Source organism: Magnolia sinica, chromosome 2, assembly GCF_029962835.1.
Source record: "Magnolia sinica isolate HGM2019 chromosome 2, MsV1, whole genome shotgun sequence".
NCBI lineage: Eukaryota > Viridiplantae > Streptophyta > Magnoliopsida > Magnoliales > Magnoliaceae > Magnolia > Magnolia sinica.
In genome coordinates this window covers 2,370,224-2,376,223 of record NC_080574.1, presented here as the reverse complement: position 1 = coordinate 2,376,223, position 6,000 = coordinate 2,370,224, and positions in this window count along the sequence as shown.

Below are 6,000 nucleotides of genomic sequence, written 5' to 3'. Positions count from 1 at the left end.
CTTAGATGAGTCAAGAAACATATAAAAATAATATAGTAAAAACTTAACTTCTAAAAAATGAAACATTCTTCTTTCTATAAAAAATAAAAAATAAAAATTATGCGCAAATAGATTTATATGAGAATAAATTGTTACAGGGATATGAGAGATATCAAAATTTAAATTTTTAGAAAACCAGGTTCTTTTTTGAGCGACTGCTCTTGGCACTTTGCTCGCACCATTCTTTCATGTCGTCCAGCACTTTGGATAATCATGTCAGTACTTTGCTCACATAATCCATGTATGTCGCTCGAAACTTTGAATGATCGCCTCAACACTTCGCTCATGAGATCTATTTTTGTTGCTTGCACGGTCCATTTTGAACGGTTGCCTCATGTGTGTAGCCCAGTCGAGCCTTGGATCTACCTCATATTTGGGTTCGTATCCTACAATGGTTTGGAAAATTGGATGGACGGCATGGATAAAACCCATACATTAAGGTGGGCCCCACAAAGCCCTCACTCTAATACATCATCCACACAGGGGTAGGATGCAATCCGCTTTCTAATACATCACGGCCAAATGAATGGACCAATCAGGTTTTTTCAGCTCATGTGAAATTTATGACGCGGCCTACATTTTGGATGGTTCATATGTTATATGCAAGGGTTGCATTAGTGGATTACTTTGCTTTATCAACCCCACAAACACAGGAGCCATCTTCTTTAAAAAGTCCACAAGCAATAACGTCAGATAGACAAATCTTCCAATGGGTTTGGCTAGAATTACTAATCGTATGTGATTGTTCATCGATGACCCATCCACCATATGGCTCAATAGATTAACATTTTAAGTGTCATGTGTACTCTTAAGGTGTCAGAGTATGTTAGAATAATCTTGAGTAAATTCCCATAATCTCGTATACCTTCTAAATAAATTAGGCATCCCTTATACACAGGAATACATCTGTGTTTAGAGCTATGTCTAGGTATCCTCCTCTGTTCATACTTATAAATACAATTCCGCCTCAAGGAATTTTTTTATTTTTTTTTTAAAAGACAAAACAAAAAACAATTCTCCAAAATGTAGTATCTAAAATAATAAATATTCACACTTGCATGGAATATTATCAATTTAACTGATGCATTCATTCAATAGACAAAGCCCTTTAACGAAATTAGTGTAAATCTAACAAATTAACTGATGGTGGCCCATCCACACAGCGGCCTGCCAAATTGATGGCACCTGATCATTGAAATGGTGATTGACATTGTCTTAATCTGGCATCTATATTTTATTTTTCTTATTTCTTTTGATCTTGTCTTTTCAACTCTGAGCTTTTCTCTTTGGTGAAAACAAATATTACTTATTCCTTCTTTTTTTCCTTTTTTCCTTTTTTAATGCTTGGTGAGGCTTGCTTTTACAGTTTATGGACTTTTTTATCCAGCCCATCGATTCCTGCCAATGTCTTAAATCTATTCCATCCGTTGGGTGCTACCCTCAATAATGGGGACATCACGCGCACACGTGCGCACACGCCGCCCCTACACACGTACGCACGAAGAATGAGGGCCCCACTATTGATATAGCTCGATAACGACATTCAGGGAGGGTCTCCTGGTTAGAAGACGGAGTTTTAGTTTAAAAAAGTGAGCCCGATAGTCAAGTAAAGCCCATCATGGGATTTTATGATCGTGGCCCACCAATTAGATTAAGTTCATACTTCAAGTTTTACTTATTTATATTATTTAGAACATTAAGAATACCGTAGATTTCTTGGATTGGTTTTTATTTTAGTTTACTTCATCGCCAAGTAATAGGTTGTGCTCATGGCGTGAGTTTTTGGGTATAAAGTTTTCTTATAAATAGGCATCCCTTGTAGTTCTTTTGATTCGTTGAAATTAAAATACAAAAATTTTTGCGTTTTTTCTACTTCTCTAAGTTCCTGAGCAGTGAAAAAATTCAATTGGGTGCGAAGCCCTCCTCTCCTTCATTAAAGGCTAACTACCGTGGTGCGAGCTACACCTATCCAAATCCACCCCTATCGTATATAATTCATCATTCTCACCTTATACAGTCATCCATGCTTCTAATCCATCAATTTTTGCAGCAGATCTTCTCCCTACATTCAGTTTCCATAATCTGGCTCTGCATAAGGGCTAAAACTTCGGCAGAGCACCACGTACAGGCCGCAGCTCGAATCAATGTAAAACTTGGGAGTTTTGAAACCCAGGCCTGGCCGACTAGCTCCAAGAGGGCTATTTTTGGATTTGTGGGCCCCACACACGTGCGACTAGCCAACAGCGAACGTGCGTCAAGCCCAATCCGCGGTCCACATGCGGAAGTTGTCTTCTAGATCAGGTTTTCTCCTTCTTTTATCCTCTCATACCTGTTTTTTCTTAAACCCTAATCATAAATTATATTATCCTTAATTTATTTGCTCATTTTCTCACCTTAGGGTTCCCTGAATTGAAATTGGTGAATCCCTTAGATTATGGACTAATTGTTGTGCATGTATGGATGGTTATTACTTATCTCTTAGTATTGTTTGATTTATAATTTTAACAGATCTAGCCCTAGCCTGTGTACACCTAGATCCGTACAGATTCTCCTTATTGGAATGTTTGAGATTTTGTGTGGGATGTGGAGTTATTATGTGATTGTTTTAAAGTATTATGATTTAAACCTGAGATTTTACATATTATATTTAATTTTCATGTCCTACATCACTCAATGTTAGTTTCTATCAAAAGAAATCGGCCTGATCTACAAACCAAGTGAGCCAAACCATAGCGGAAAATGAAAAATATAGAGAGGGTACAACCCCCCAAACAAACCAAAAGGATAATGCACAAATTTTTCTCTAAATTGTCATTGCAGTACTCTTTTTTGAACTTTCTCAGTGTTATTTAGTCTAATTTTTTTAAATATTAAATATATTTAAGGTTGGTTTGATAACGAGGACATAGAGGGATTTTTTTTTTTTAAAATTATTCTTTTTTGCTTCTTCTTCTTTGCAAGGATTTTGAAGGATTTGAGCCTCAAATGAGATCGGTGGTGTGCTTTGACTTTACCCCTGGTTGGAGTTTTGTGGGTTATGCCTCCCTCTATTAATGGTCTATTTGAGTGCGGCATGTGGACACTAAATGGTTTTTAGGGATAAGTGGACAATTTTATTCTCGTCTATTCCTAGGGCTGTTTGGCTTAAGAGGAATAATTATTACTTTTGGAATTGTTGATTTTTCTTTGTGGGATGCGTGTTTGATTTCCAAGAGTTTGGGTAAATACCGAGGAAATGGGTAATTATTACCACTTCCTCTGTTTGAAAATCCAGGGAAATTTCTGCATTGGGAAACGGTTCAAATAGTTATTTAAAATTTTTGAACCTCAAGGTAATGTATATGATATATCAATTCCGTTCATATGTTTTACCACAATATTTTTGAGGCATGAGCCAAAAAATGAGGATGATCCAATACTCAAGTAACCCACACCAAAAGAAACAGTGGCCTTACAAAGTTTTTAACGGTAAGTATTTGATTCCTGTTTTCGTATGGTATGGTCCATTTGAGTTTTGAATATACCTTATTTTTTTGCTCATACTATAAATTCAAAAGACATAATGGATGAATGGTGTTGATCAACGAAATGCATCACAATAGGACCCATATATATTTTGCAATGTTTTCGGTTACCGTGTCAAAAAGTAAGTAGTCAAATCAGGTGCCTTGTAAATACACAGGGAAATAATTATAACTCTTTTCCCTGGTATTTGCCAGTGCACTGGAAAATCAAACAGGCCCTAAGGGCGATTCCAGTGTTCTTTAAGAGTTGAGCTCTGTGTTTTTGTTGGGTTTTATAGGATCTCCATGTGTGGGCGTGGTTGAATTAAAATTTCTCAAAATAGTTATTATTATTATTATTATTTTGTATTAATACTTTAAAGTTATTAGACTCATGCCTTGAAAAACTAATGTAAATCTTATTCATAAATGGCATGAGCATGACACGTGTGATCCTGTCCATAAATTATGATAACTATAAGACTTAAATGAACATGTTGTAGTGTTATTTATATGCATGAGTACCTTAGGTACATGTGCACACAATTTCTCTTGGTTGCCCTTCGAAACTTGAAATTGTACATGACAAGTATTAATCAAGGAGAGTTGTGGATCTTAGATCTTAATACCCTTATTATTTTATCACTATGTAGCAGGCTGTAAGACAAACTTGCATCTACAATTATTATTATGTGATCATCCTATATGAGAATAATGCCAAATCAAAGTTTCCATCACGAGGCATGACAATAATTTAATGTGCCTTTGTCTTTACTCTTATTAGGGTGGCTTACAAGTTGTATCACATATTTTACGCTGTGGGTTCTATTGGAATGGATGAATACATCTTCCCAAGCCACTATCCAAGCCAACATTTAGCTCTCATATTGTCTTTCATCTAAGATAGATCAAAGAGAGATCTTTTGTTTGGAGGATAAGCATTGGTAAATCAATAAATTTTTAATGGCTTAATTAAAGTAATCATAGTCATAAGATTTATATTCTTCTTCTTAAAACTTGAGAATATCTAAATAGAAGTTTCTAAGGTTAAAATTTAAAATCTAAATTTTAATATTTTTTATTCCATTGTATTTCAAATATTTTAATAGAAGATGATTTGCAAAATCCACTTGTTCCAAATATTACAAAATTTACTAGATTTAAAATCCACTCAGTGGAACGAGTTTAATAGAATCTAAACTCTCTCTCTCTAACAGATATTTTTGTTGTTCTTTCAACCACTCAGCAACTATTTCTCTCTAAAAAAATCCCTCCCATGGGGACTTTCTTTTCGTAGTCTCCAATCTCATGGTGTCTAAGTTTTTTGTTATTTGCTTTTCTACAAAATTGAGTTTTTTCATTTCTTTTTATTTCTCATTTGTTTCTTTTTTACACTAGTCATGGCCTCGGTGGGTCCCACTAGTTTAGTAGGTGAGCGATTATATGATCCGAGCAATTATATGATCCATCTCTAGGTTTTGTTTCTTCCACAAGCTTGAAGTGCAAGTTAGGGTATTTAAGGTCTATTTACTAGTAACAGATAAATACATCTAGTGCGAGGAATGGCAGTAAGGTGTTTCTATTGCACGTTTTCTCTCACGTTATTTGTGGTTTGGTGTTGAAAATGACCGGAAAGAAAAAATCACAAACATTTTACAGTATTTTGCAATACCCTAACATAATTGTAAGAAGAAAAGGCAATGGAAGAAAAAGCAGTAATGCTTCAGCTTTAGAGCTGATGTTCTAAAAATAATACATTACGTCTCATCGCCAGCTTTTGTAAAATCATTTCTAATATCTCTTACTCATTGTATATCATCAGAAAGGCATGTTTCCCATATTCATTTCCCTCCTAAGCTATAGCCCAAAGCTGCATAAATATAAAATTAGTTAGATTTATGAGAACTTTGCTAAGCTCACACGTGTACAAGTCACCTAATTCAGACGTCCTTGCAAATGCCAACATGGCAAATGGGTGCAAGATTCAAGCCATTCATTAGAAGGGTACCACTATTTAGATTCCCTGCCCCAAGAATCAAGCCAATCCATTAATCAGGTGGGCCACAATCGACTGTTTAGATTCCCAATCCCCAAAATAAAGCTAATCCGCTAGTTTGGTTGGCCCCAATTAACTAGACGAATGTACGGTTGTGAAAAATCAACTAATTTTTTCTGACCTGTCAACTTATTTCTAATATCATTTCACACTTGCTGAGTGGACCACCTTTATATTTGGGCATTAACATCTACATAGAAAGGTCCACCTGATGGATGATGGCTTGGTTATTTCTCATCTACCATGTTAGCATCTATGGTGGCGTGTGAATTAGCTTGCTGGTACACACGTGAATTACAGTGTGTTGGGGAATAGGTAATTCATGTTGATGGATCGTCCAACATTGATTGTAGACGGTTGAAATTGAGTGATCAAAATCGACCCGGTAAGAACGTCTAACGA